At 44.8% G+C, this 14,463-nt stretch overlaps 1 long non-coding RNA gene across 1 annotated transcript; it reads left to right on the top strand.

The window, feature by feature from the left end:
* Nucleotides 1-7,696: 7,696 nt before the first annotated feature.
* LOC127330051 (uncharacterized) lies at nt 7,697-9,085 on the top strand. Its single transcript, XR_007869102.2, has 3 exons — nt 7,697-8,317; nt 8,438-8,549; nt 8,654-9,085. It is a non-coding gene; the product is annotated as an uncharacterized lncRNA (long non-coding RNA).
* The last annotated feature ends 5,378 nt before the right edge of the window (nt 9,086-14,463 follow it).

Below are 14,463 nucleotides of genomic sequence, written 5' to 3'. Positions count from 1 at the left end.
TCACACCGCCGTATTTCCCTCCAGCCAAATTTATCCCGCCACCCTTCCCGCCACTTCTTCCCGCCACTGGTCGGAGAAATCCTCCACCTGCTTAACCTTAGCAAGACGGCCGCACCAACACCGCTCCGCAGTCACACCCGGGGCAAACTTGCAGCCTTCGCCTTCACCGGCCTAAACTCCTGGTCAGAGCACGACACACTCATGACGGCTAAGGGTGAGCCAACATAAAAAAAAAGAGATAGTAGCACTTCTGCTGCTATGAGTGTCGATGCCTGCTTTTATAGGAAAAAATCCGAGAGCGTGACGGGAAAATATAGCGGGAGATGGTGGCGGGAGATGGTGGCGGGAAGGAATGGCGGGAAGAAGTGGCGGGAAGGGTGGCGACAAGGGCGGGAGGGAAACACGGCGGTGTGAACGGGAGAGGGAGAAGATATGGCCAGAAAATAATGGGGGAGAAGTGCCAATAATAAACCTAAAAATCCATGCAGTGGTCGGTCGGTAGCTGACCAATTGGTCGGTAGCTGACCAGTTGGTCAGCTATCGACCAACTACTTCTGCCCTCTGACAAGCAGCAGCAGCCGACTCCCAGACGGACTACTAGTGACCGATCGGTCAGCTACTGACCGACCGGGTCACACTTTTGGAATTTTTTGAAATCGCGCGCTATTCCTGGAATTAAATAAAAAATTCGTATTATTTAAAAAAAATTCGCCTCCAACTTCACCCCTTCATGACAATATGCAGCAAAAGAATTTGTATAAACATGTTGGACCATCAGTGCCGGAGGACATACCACGACTTGGTTCCGCTCACCATCTCCATCGTTGCCACACAAACACGTTGGACTATATTAGTAACATGTATAAAATATACCACATATCCTATCTAACTTAGGGGGCGTGTTTGGTAGCCTTCCCTCCCTTTGGCCCACAAGGCACATCCGTGGAGATGAAAAATAGGCTGTTTGGTTTCCTGAGCGTCTCCGCGTTGTCGCATAGCACGATTCTTAAAGCAGTGTTGGGCCTACCTTGAGTGGAAAGGCCGAGTCGGCCGTTTTTGTGGAGCCTAGCCTGTTGTTGTGGAAATGTGTACGCGCTCGCGCAACTGTTGCGCGCGTGGAGAAGCGCGGGAGATGCGGGAATTACTCGCGTGCGCTGGTCTCCACTCCAGTCACCACCCCTCCCTCTCTTTTCCTCACTTGCTCTCGCTGACACCGAACCACACGTTCCTTCAACCGCCCTTCGATGGTCTCCTCGCCTCATCCACTCCCTCCGGCTGGTCCGCCGATGGCTCCCGCGGCGAAGCTCACTCCCTGGCAGGTCTCCGACCACGCACGGATCACCCCATCTCCGCGAGGCCGATTAGGGTCGCGGATCGCGGTGGTGGCCACCGCTGGAATTCGACCATTGGATCCCACGATGGGGGCAAAAAATCTCCCACCTAGGGTTTGCGAAGGTCAGAGTGGCGGCCATGGCGGCGGGTGGAGCAGTCTCCTGTTGGGAGATGGCCGTGTTGCCGGGGTTTGTACCATTCCTATGGCATGCTAGGCCAAGAGCGGGGCAACCCCCAGCAGTTGCACCTTCTTGAACGGCGTCCGTGGCGCCACCCGTAGCAGTTCAAGCGGCGCCTCTTCCTGTATGGGGCGTGGGACATCTTCGACCATGTGGCCACTTTCCCTTTGACCGATTCTAAGTTGTCATTTCCCCTATTTTTGATTTCGATAATGGTTTGTTAGATCCGAAACTAGTTCATGTCATTCGATTTAGGGTAGATTTGTGATTTTGTCAGTGTAATCTTTGTCGGCCGTGCACGGAAGCATGTCATTGACATGCTTGCCATTGAAATGTCGTGGTTATCACCCTTTCTATGCTTGAATATAATTGTCATGTCATCTGCAGAACTAGGAGTATCTACGGGAGAACCCTCACGCGGGCCGATGGAGGGCCTTGAAGACATTACGCCTTGGGTGCAGCTCCAGGACAACAATGTTGCATTGATGGATGCTTACCGCGAGATCGACACGTCCAAGCTTCATCAGGTCATTCTGCAAACCTAGGCAATGATCCTCGACAAAATCTCCAAGCCTTCTCCGTGCAGCTCTCCAGGAGTGACCTCCTCGCACTGAGTGTGCCCCCCGTCATGGAGCAGGCACTGGTCAAGAAGTAAAAGGTTAAGAAGGACAAGCAGCAGGTGAAGACATTGTTGTATATGGTGAAGTACTATGAGAACAATGTACAACTGTTGTGGAGGGGTGACATGGTCGCCTTCATCAAAGGCTGGAGTGAGTTCGCCCGAAAATCCGAGATGTCCATTGACGAGATGGTCGTATTCACCCCCATGGACGATGGCTTCGACCTCCGGTAGTAAAGGTATGTCACCTCTATTGCGAGTATCTGGAGCCGCAAAAAGCACCGCCAGGGCCATTGGGAAGATCCTCGGTATGAACGTCACCATTAGAGGGAGCCTACCATGTTATCTGCCTACTTGTGTATGTAGTTGCTTTTGTGATATTATGGTTGTATTGTCTGCCTCACGAGGCTATTGAACAATCCTTTTGTGCCAGGGGTGTGTGCCTTTGGTGTAAGTATGATACTGATTAGGATGAACTAAGTGCGGGTTACTAGTGTCTCGCTAGCACTAAGTAAGTTAGTAGTAGGTCACATGTTCATATCATGTGTAGTATGCTTTTATGCATGCTTTGATTGTGTGTATGTCTTGTTTGGTGGTAAGCTTATCATGTTTGAATATAGCGAGGAGATAGCACATGTCTGTGCTTAAAATGGTAACCAAACACATGTTTTGTGATTGAATTTATGACTGAACACGGTGACAATAATTTTCACCCAACCAAACAAACTGAGCCTTAGGTACCAAATAATGCGGTCCAGCCTATCAAACAACTGATCAAAATTGGCATGCGACCTATTTTAACATGCAACAACTTATGAAGGTTACCCCACTGCGCTCCAAATAAGGCACAGGCTATCAAAAGCATCCATGAAGTTCCCGAGTGTTTGCGTGTGTGGTGCAAAAATACACGGATTTGGGGCCCTCGTAGTTTGTACTCCCTATTGTATTACTTTGTTTCCATATAATATATTTGCAGGTTTTAAAAAATATAGGCGTGTCCTTTCAGTAGAGAGACTTTCCAAGGAAATGTCATGTCACTTGCTTGGTTATCTAAACCAAAATAAATATCCTTCCATTCCATTCACTACACTGTACACCGATCTCCAGTTTTCCATTCATCTTCCCGTGAGTGACCATCCGCTCCACACCGAAACAAGTCACCACCACCATGCCTCACACTGTCACTATCACAGCACTCAGCACTCAGCAGCATTCGTTTTCTCATTCAGTCATCCGCACGTTATGCCATTTGGACCTACTAATACTATATTCCCAAATCCCAACTGCCCCTTCCAAACTACTATATGTATAACAAAATTAGACATGACACCGCATTGCGTTTCGAGCTGTCCCAGCAAAGATATCCCTATGCACATTTTTGGTCAACATGTGAAGATCTGGAGAAGAGTCTAAAATTGGAGCAAGACATTGTCAACTACTAATCAGGATTAGGTTGGGGGCCACTACTTGAGAGTTGACAACCTCAACCTCAAAAGGCCAAAGGGAAAAAGACATGTACTTCTGAATCAGTATCAGTACAAGTAGTTGGTTCTGGGGCAATTCTGGTTTTCTATCAGGTCGTGTCTGGAGCAACATCAATCCCGGGTGGATTGGACCATGTCGCTCAAATTTTCCACGAAATTCTTTATCTCAAACAATCCAAGCATACAAAGCTCTGCCATCTGCCTTCTCCAATAACAACTTGTTATCGTTTGGTAATTGGTTGGATAAAAGCCAGTGTAGTATTTCTCTGTTTTTTCATAGAGTTTTTTTTTGATGAATGAAATACATTAATATTGTGACGATATCAATTATACTAAGCCTCTACATTAACAAGGATTGACACAACCAAGGAGAAGAAAAAAAAAAAAACTGAAAACAAAGACACTGTCACGGTGATGTGATGAAACACTCGCAATAACAACTGTCCAACCACCACCAGAGATAACACCCGAAATACAAAATAGACTCTCCAAAACCTTTATAAAGGAAACAATACACAAGCGTTGTCGTCGTTCGATTGAGATCTTAAATTTTCACCCTAAAAATGTTCAAATTTAGTTATAACCAGGCAAGTTAAATTAGGTCAGAAAGACAGCCGTCTGAATGGCTACTTTTTGTCTGCTATGTTCTAGGAGCAGCATCGTGGGGCAGCTGCTGGCTATATCTTGAACGAGAGGGTCGAGATGATATTAGAGTGAGCAGCCTTGCGTGAATTTTCTAAGTGAGTGGGTTTTGGCCGGTCTGATAGTCTATGCCTGATTAAGTAGTTTGGTAATTATTAGTAGCAGAGTGGGCATGTGATGGCCCGACAGGACGTTGATCAATGCTACACGTACGGATGATTTCTACAGAATTTTCTTACGGACTCACACCATAGCACTGCATGCAAGGGAACATGGTCCGATTTTTGAGGGAGAAATAAAAGCTCAACCAACCAAATCACTCCAGGTAATCCCGTAACATTTCCGTAGGCTCTCCTTTCCGTAAGTCTAGGATTATTGGGCGTTGACACATGATAGTTTTCCAATCTGCCGAGTGCACGATGAATCTAAGCAATGGAACAATCTAGCTTTCTAAAGGACGATTCCTCTCTCCAAATTATATTATCTTCGGCCGCATGTGAATGATTATTCATTAGCAATGCAAAAGGCAAAGCTAAACTAACTGACGACATTCCTTTCGTTAAAATTTAGACAAATCCCGGAATCTAGAATAGTGCTCGTGAAAGTGCTCACTAACATTAAAGATTGCAATATGTGTTTTATTTTATACAAGTTTTAGGGTGATTGGCATTTTTAATAATCGTCCATCTGCCCCCGATCTAATGGTGATAATTAGACGGAACCAAATTGACGGAACCGGAACCGCGGGACCGGAACCAAAATTTGTGGGACCGAAACCTCAAATATAATTTACCAACATTATAAAAGACAAACGTCCGTTTGAATGGCCGAAGCATCTCATTAGTCTACACAAATCTTAAAGCAACAAATAATTCATCATATTTACACATATCTTAAATCTGCCCGGTGTAAACCAAAATCAAACCACCTCAGATCTGGGGAATTTTATTTTTGCCTCCTATTTACCTAGGAACTATACGATCTGCCCTTATTTAGCTGCACAAGGGAATAGAATCAGATCGGTCCTTTTCTCTTCTGTTCAGAACAGGATTGGGGCTGGGAAGAACTGTCCACAAGCGCAGCTGCCGCCGGCGCCGCTAGCCACTGCAGCACTTGCGCAGCTTCCGTCATCTACCGCCCCTCCACCTCGTCGTCCGCCTCGGCGACGTCGTGGCAGCCGAGATGTTCGCCTAGCTACTGGAGCCGGCAGATCGAGAGCATGGCTGGAGCGCGTGATCTGGGCGGACGACAATGAGCTCGCACACGGCGTTGCAGGGATGCTCATGCTCTCCCATCCGCAGCACGAGTCGCCGCCGGAACAGGCGGTGCGTAGGATGATGTCCCTGGCGGTGAGATTCCCCGCGAAGGTCTACAGCGCGAGGAAGTCACCCGGATGGCACGCCGCCACAGCAGCCGCCGCGCCCGCCACCTTTGCCCCTTCGGTCAGAGAGCCTCCGACTACAGCGCCAAGAGCGGAGCAGCGGCGGCACGCCCGCAACAATTTCTCATGGAATCAGCTCAGCTGGATCGACATCACTGATGTCTACGCACGCTTCTTTTCCTGTAGACAGTGTTGGGCCTCCAAGAGCAGAGGTTTGTAGAACAGCAGCAAGTTTCCCTTAAGTGGATCACCCAAGGTTTATCGAACTCAGGGAGGAAGAGGTCGAAGATATCCCTCTCAAGCAACCCTGCAATCACGATACAAGAAGTCTCTTGTGTCCCCAACACACCTAATACACTTGTCAGATGTATAGGTGCACTAGTTCGGCGAAGAGATAGTGAAATACAAGTAATATGGATGGTGGTAATATTGCAGGAAGTAAAGATTAAGTAAAACAGTAAACAAGCGGTGCCAGAAAATAGCTTGCTGGCGTGGGAAGCAATTCTCTGTGGTGTAACTTATTCGGAAACAAGGCCTAGGGATCATACTTTCACTAGTGAACACTCTCAACATTGATCACATAACTGAATAAACAAATACTACTTTCTCTACACTCTCTTGTTGGATGACAAACACCATTCATTGTGTAGGGCTACAAGAGCACCTCAATGCCGGAGTTAACAAGCTCCACAACATTCGATGTTCATATTTAAATAACCTTAGAGTGCATAATAGATCATTGCAATTATACCGAGAACTAACATAGCGCACACACTGTCACCATTACACTATGAAAGGGGGAATAGATCACATCAATACTATCATAGTAATAGTTAACTTCATAATCTACAAGAGATCACAATCATAGCTTATACCAAGTACTACATGATGCACACACACTGTCACCATTACATCATGAAGGAGGAATAGACTACTTTAATAACATCACTAGAGTAGCACATAGATGATATTCAACTAGATCACAAAGCTCATGATCACATAAAGATCACATGGGAGAGAGAGATGAACCACATAGCTACCGGTACAGCCCTTAGCCTCGAGGGAGAACTACTCCCTCCTCATCATGGAAGACAGCAGCGGTGATGAAGATGGCGGTGGTGTCGATGGAGATGCCTTCCGGGGGCACTTCCCCGTCCCGGCGGCGTGCCGGAACAGAGACTTCTGTCCAACGAATCTTGGCTTCGCGATGGCGGCGGCTGCGTAACTTTTCTCGTCCCGTGGCTTATTCTTCTAGGGTTTTCGCGACGGAGTCCTTAAGTAGGCGGAAGGGCAGCCTCGGAGGGGCCCTGGTGGGGCCACACACTAGGGGGGCGCGCCCCACCCCTTGGCCGCGCCGCCCTGGCGTGTGGGGCCCCCTGGCTCCCCTCTGGTCTCTCTCCGGTGTTCTGGAAGCTTCGTGGAAAAAATAAGATACTGGGCGTTGATTTCGTCCAATTCCGAGAATATTTCCTTACTAGGATTTCTGAAACCAAAAACAGCAGAAAACATGAACTGGCACTTCGGCATCTCGTTAATAGGTTAGTTCCGAAAAATGCATAAAATCATCATAAAGTGTGAACAAAACATGTAGGTAATGTCATAAAACTAGCATGGAACATAAGAAATTATAGATACGTTTGAGACGTATCAATCACCCAGGTCACAGATACGGGGGCGTTTCAGTCTTTAGGCGTGGGCTGGATCTCACAAGGGGCAAACTATTGATTGGCAAAGTAAAGTGTGTCAAAAAAGAGTCTAATGGAGAACCAACCTGAGGTTGGGTGGTTAGGAGGGTGGTGTGCCCCCAGCCCACCAGAGTTCAAACCCCAACTTTGACATCTGTGTGTCTCATAAAGGCGGAATATTCATTCAGTGGGAGGCGACGTTCCCGTCGACAGCGAGGCTCATGTGGTGACTTCGTCAATTTCAAGATCCAATCCGCCAGCTCAGTCTTCCGGAGGTGCTCATAGGGGTAGGGTGTGCGTGTGTGCGTTCATAGGGGTGAGTGTATGCGCGTGTATGTGAGTGTCTGTGTTTGTACTATGTTTCTCAAAAAAAAAAAGTCTAATGTAAACAAGGGCAAATCGTATAGTTCCCATGTAAATAGGGGCAAATAATAAAATTCCCCCTCATGTCTCATACTCTCTCACTATCCACTCTCCCACTATCCGCTCGTCTCTCTCACCCTCCACAGCCGCTCCACAACCGGTAATCCCCGCGATGCAGGTGACGGTGAGGGGACGGCGATGGAGTCCCAGCGATCCCCGCGACGGAGGGGACGGCGGCGTCGGGTCTCTCCCGGCCATCTAATGGAGGGGATGGGAAGGGGACGGACCGGCCTGCCCGGCGATCCCCGCGAGGGAGGGGAGGAGACGGCGGCCATCCGACAAAGGGGAGGAGAAGGCGAAGGGACCGGCCTGTCCCGGAGATCCCCGCGATGGATGGAGGTGAAGGCGACGGAGGGAAGGGGACAGCGCGAAGCGCTTGTCGGGGCGGCTGAGGAGGGAAGGAGCGGAGGCGATGATGTTTGTAGAGGCCGGAGAGGGGAGGAGCGGCGGCTGCGGCATCTAACGTGACCGGCGAGAAGAGAAGCGGTGGCGGCGGCGGGTGGCTGTCGGCTGACGGAGCTAGGGGAGGAAGGAGTGGGCGGCGGCCACTCCGGCGCAACTTCACATGCCCGGTAAGTCGTCGATCATTGCCAAATGCCCGGTGACCTTAGTATAGCCTACTTTATATCTTTCATGTATCTCCAGTATTTGATTTATCTTCGGCGTTTCTTCTGATGCCATGTGCTTATCAGGATACAGAAGGTGTGATTGTTCTGAATATCCTTAGCTACATGGGTGGTGTGAACTTTGGCAAAACGACAATGACAAGAATCTGAATGCACTTAAGAAGCATAATCTTGTAAGGTTGTCCTCCTCCGATAGTTCTTTCCCCTGTTCTTGAAAATTTAAATTTTGGACTAATACTCTCTGATGTTGCTGTTACTGAACTTTTGTAATTCTGTTTCTAGGCCGTCGATGCTTGAGCCCGAGGATCTGGTCGCAAGTCATATTCTCCTCGATTGACTTGCTCCTACAAGCAAAAGTTGACCATTGATCAAGAATTTGTTAATTTTAGGGCATTTCGTGTTTTTAGGGACCGTGAGTTTTCTCGTATTCCTAGAGGATACTATGAATTACCCGGCGAGACGATAATTACTGAACCTGCCACCAAAGTGGAGTGGTCAGAATTGCAAGGCGCTCTGTGTGTACATGCTTATGGTAGAAATCCCGAATTGTACCACATCAAGCCTGGGTGTGTACCATCGGAAGGATTGGTCCTCCTCTTAAATCAAGAGGATGTAGATGAAATGGTGAGAGCCCATCAAGATACCAAAAAGTATGATTTGTACATTGTGGCAAATCATCATTTTCGAGGCGATGGTTACGATGAGAGTGACGAGGTAGGGTATATTGCCAATCTCGTGTTGTATTTTTTTTTTGCATGCATTATTTTTATATTAACTTTAATACTTTACTATGCTTTTCGCCTGGATGGTGATGATGGGTCGAATGATGAAGCCCCTTTTGGTGCCTGCCTCGATGTTGGTCAGAGTGGAAAGGACGAAGATAGATCATCGCCATGAACGCATATTATGTGTGCTTTTCATTTAAAATGATGATGCCCCTTTTGGGTCGACTTATAGTGTGCTTACCATGAACGAATACCGATTGTCGTTGATGATTATGTGTTTTTTAAATTATGATATTTCGGTCCTAGATTATAAATGAATTATTTTTGTAATGTCCGAAAGTCTTTTTGGCTTTCGGTTAGGTGCCACTTCGGGCCGTTAGAAGAGCAAATTTGCTCCTCTAAAGGTTTTTTGCCTTTGGGTTACAGATGCTGTGAAGAAAAGACTCAATAGTCAATTTATTTTGCATGAAATAGTCAATGTATTTTGCATGAATGAGCAGAGTACTACACTTGTGAAGTCTAGAAAGAAATGCATGAATGAGTTACGGCTTGTTGGGGTTACTGAATGTTGAGTAAAATGCAGTTATGAGTCTAGAAAGAAATTTGCTTTTTTTATACTTTATTTTGTTAATCGTTGTAGACAACACATGTATCTCCACTGTATAATATATATTTGCTACTTTAAACTACTTTAGATATATGTGGTATTGATGGTAAACAAATCGTACTATATTTTAGAGTAAATTTGTAAAAAAAATATGGTAATATGGCTTCGCGAAGCTAAAAACATCATGTACATTATCTGAAAAAAGAACAGAACTGTACTGCCAATTGGGTCTATGCTAAAACACTTTTTCCTTCTCTGAAATGCGGATATTAAATTAGTTTTCTTTTCCGCAAAAAATAGTTTTTTAGTAGTTTCTTTTCTTCGCTCCCGCAATGGAATCTTAGGAGTGCCTTTCGACGACACAATCATCCAAATCTTTGGTTTTCAAAAGAGAAATCCAGGGCGTGTGGGACGGCAGAAAGCATTAGTGCAAGAGGCGATGATGCGGAAGGTCTGAAACAGATGTCGCGGAGTCAGTGCGGCTGCGAAGCAGGACCGTGTTTTCAAACTACGGGGACGGCACGCACGAGGTACGCACGATTTGGTTTCTCGTCCTCAAGCCACGAGCCGCACATGGGAAAAACTAGCTACTTCACTGGTGATGCTCTTCTCGCTCTCATGTGTTCCTTGTTCGTTTTCCGAACTGCTCCTAGGAAGTACACTGTCTCGATCTCATTTTGTTCTGATCAACAGCTGCTAACGAGTCTTAGGCCCCTCGTCCGTACCCGAGCCTCCTAGATTAAGGTAAACCGGGGAATCAATTCCTCTAGTCCTTCGGTTGGATCTCAGTATCTCGCGAAAACTCTGAATCATTGGCAAACCAACAGGAAGAGCTGTGCTTTACTGCCTAATTTTGAGTTAGGCACAACCTCTACGGTAGATTAACCCGTTGGTACAATAATTAGTTTTCTGTTAATCCAACTACCATTGCCATGTGAGCAAGTTCTGTACAAACCAACCGGATGCTTTTTTATTAGATGAACCAACCGGATGCTTAGCTAGAGAGTAACGTGACAAGACAGCCCGATCATCACCCTCACCTCCCGCTCTTAACTCACCGTTTCATTCATGAGAAAGGAACAAACTCACTGCAAGGATTTGCTTTGACATCATTTTAAGAGTTATTCTTAGGTAGCTGGAGACCCTTAGGTGGAATCATATTCAATCTATATTCCATACCTAATATGTTTGTCTGTTATAGAATGGACTCGGTCATTTCAATTGCAATTTTTAGGAATTGGTATTGCATGGTAATTAAGTCAATTCCTTTCTCTAACCCTGTCATTTTTCTAGAAATAATTTCATTTCATAAAAATCCTTGTGGCACAGTTAAACATGATTTTTTTGGCTTGGAATTTCAAATTAACACATGCAATAAAACATTAGTGTAATTCTACTATCAAGCCACCAACCGCATCATTTCGTATAAATCCCGTGCGACCATCGTGGAAAACAATCCATAGTGATGTCGGGAAGCAGAACTCCTCATCGCCAAACAAACCCACACTATCTTCTAGGCCCCGAACTCCGTCTGTATCATCTAATTGATCTTCGGCCCATATGGCCTCTTCATTAAGACCAGGTTATTTCGATGCTTCCAAATGCACCGGAAACTGGGAAACTCTCATTTGCAACTAGTTACGCCCGCACCCCTTTTTTGCTGTGACGCTTCCAAGTTTCTAAAAAATACCAACTAAAATTTTAGATATACATTGTGTTGTATCTTGAAAACTTGGAAATGTCACAACAAAAATGGGGTGCGGACGCAACTAGTTTGGGAATATCTACTAGCATGATTTTCGCTCAAAGATCTTGCCAGTCCTTCCTTCCTTTCCACATGCATGAAGCCTCAAAGAATACCTTAAAACACATCAAGCATCTTGACGGACAAATCAAGGGAAAGCATGGCGTGAAATACATTCAAATTTAGACAAATCTAAAATATCTTAGATATTTTTTTATGGATACAGGTAGTAGCAAACCAAGTCTTAATTCATTGTCCCATATTCTCATTAGTTTAAGCTTGCGTTCGTATACTGTAGAACCTTCCAGCTTAGAGATCATGTGGATCTCTTCGGACATATCAGTGATTGTGCTTTATTAACCATCTTTTCTATTTCGCCAACTTCTTTTCTGCAATAAATTATAAAGTACGTTTACCGTAATACACCCCAGCAACCAAAAATTAAGTCTTCACACAATGCACCATATTAATTTTCAATAGTTTCAAAACACTGGTGTACTCTTCCAGCTTAGAGAGATCTTGTAGATCGCTTCCGACAGCACTCATCGTGCTTTACTCGATTCTGTTCAGCTTGGCAGGAAACGGTAGTGACAGACAGATAATTCTGTACTTAAAAAAATCATGTATTGCTTATCATAATCCTGACGAGCTAATTGTACACACGACCTAGTATGGCTCGCTTCACTCATCGCCCATCATTGTGTATCGTTGGAGCCTCCAAGATGACACCGGCAACCCCGGGCGTGAACTGCGGAACCATCTATCGACCCCACTCCTCAGTACAGTGCAGATTAAGGTGCCCACACTTCAACATAGTTATGCCTCCGATTATCAAAATCTTCGCTGATAACTGACCCAGGTAGTACAGTTCTGTCCGTAGAGATGAGAAGAAAGTATACCTGTCCTAGACTCCTCGTAACCGACTCAGTTTAGACTGTTCGGTGGCGCCAAAAGGCCTCTCCGAGCAGCGACAAAGCATACGTTTCTTCAGATCAGTTATATATGTCTTCGTGAAGATTCAGATTTCAGAATGTTGTATGCGTCGCAGTCTCTACGTTTTAAAAAACCACCCTCTTTTCTTTTGCAGAAGCGAACAAGGATAGCGCCAGGTACAGAATGTGCAGGCTCTCCCTATTGTTCATGTGGGGCACTCGTAGTAGGTTTTCCTCCATCTTTTCTTCTTGTCTGGAGTGGTTCAGAACTTTCAGAAACGACCGAACTCGATGCCGGGTGTCTCCAAAAGCGCGAGCAGCTAGCTGCTGCCTCCACAGTTGCACTGCACGATTTATGTTGTTTCAGCTGTACCTCGAGAGAGGGCAGATTGGCACAAGGAAAATGGGACGGGAGAAAGGCCATGCGAGTGATGCAGAGAATTCATTGGTCCGTCCAAAACATTCAGTAAATTTGACAAGGATGATGGTTCAGTGAAAACTCCCGTCAAGTGAAGACGCGAGACACGTGTTATACTACCTGGGAACTCTATACTTGGCTTCCAACTTCCAAGGGCAGGAAACTCAGGTGAACTGGACACAAGAGCAAGATAAGTTGCATTACTCCTAGTACATTTGTTACGTGCTACTGTATTAAATTAGTTGCTAAACATTTTTCTTCAAGAATCTGTACTACTTAAAAAAGGGGAACAGGTTCCGTCGTCAGACGGTACGATGCTCCTTCGTCAAGCGATTCCGTCAACTGGGTCAACTGGGCCAAGCGTGTCAAGCCCAACAATCTCGTCAATCTGTACTACTTTAAAAAGGGGAACAGGTGGCAATTCCTATTCTCCATTTATAGCGAGAGAGATTCGGCGCTCCGCACACGGGCAGTTGTTTCTGGGCCGGCCCATGTAGCGAGGGCAGTGTGTTATTTCCTCTGTTTTTCTTATGTTTAGCCGATTTTCTCTGGTTTTCTTTCGATTTTCCGATTTTTCGTCAGCCTTTTGAAGTTTTTTCGAACCTTAACTTTTTTTAAAATTAGTTTATTTTATTTTCTTGAACTTTTTTAATCCAAACAATTTTTATTTTTGAACTTTTTGAAATTAGAATTTTTCAACTTTTTAATTCGAACAATTTTAGTATTTGAAAATTTTGAATTTTGAACATTTTCAAATTTTGACTATTTTTATATTAGAATTTTTTTTAGATCTAAACATTTTTTTAACTCGAACATTTTTTGGATTTAGCATTTTTAAAGTTTGAACATTTCTTAGATTAGAACAATTTTTAGAACTAATTTTTTTTTGATTTAAACATTTTTTGGATTCGACATTTTTAAAGTTTGAACATTTTTTTAGATTAGAACCATTTTTTAATTCAAACATTTTTCGGATTCAGCATTTTAAAGTTCGAACATTTGTTTTTAGGTTACAACATTTCTTAGATCCAAACATTTTTTTAGTTCAAACATTTTTTTTAAAATTTGAACATTTTTCAGATCGAACAATTTTTGAAATTGAACATTTTTTAATTCAAACTTTTTATTTTGGTGACTTGCATATATAGTAGTGAACACTGAAGGCACCGACCACCGGATAGAAACGTTGAAGCAACTGACAAAAACACAACAAAATGACGATATAAATAGATAGAAATAGCTACAGCCAACGTGCAGAAGCAGTACACTCACGTCCAAAGCAATCTCAGCGCAATAGCAAAATAAATGGGCCGAGCCCATCACCCGCAGGTCCTGACGCGATCCCGAACGGAACCATCGCTTAAAACGTTGGATAGGGGGGTGAATCCTATTCCCCGCTCATTCCGGGACGTATCTGGGGCTCCGCTCAGGGGGCGATTTTATGGGCCGGCCCGTTACAACTAAGTTTAGCGACGCAACTTTTTTCTCCGGTTTTCTCGGTTTTTGGCTGCCAACTGGTTCTACGTGTGTTGGTTTTTAACGAGTTTTTTCGGTTTTTCTTCTGTTTTTGGTCGATTTTAAAAATTATTCTGAACTTTTCTTTTTGAAATTTGAACTTTTTCGAAGTTCGAACGTTTTTAGATAAAAACATTTTTTATATTTGAAC

The sequence above is a fragment of the Lolium perenne genome, chromosome 2 (genome assembly GCF_019359855.2).
Source record: "Lolium perenne isolate Kyuss_39 chromosome 2, Kyuss_2.0, whole genome shotgun sequence".
Classification (NCBI taxonomy): Eukaryota; Viridiplantae; Streptophyta; class Magnoliopsida; order Poales; family Poaceae; genus Lolium; species Lolium perenne.
This window is presented reverse-complemented; position numbering and strand designations above follow the sequence as displayed.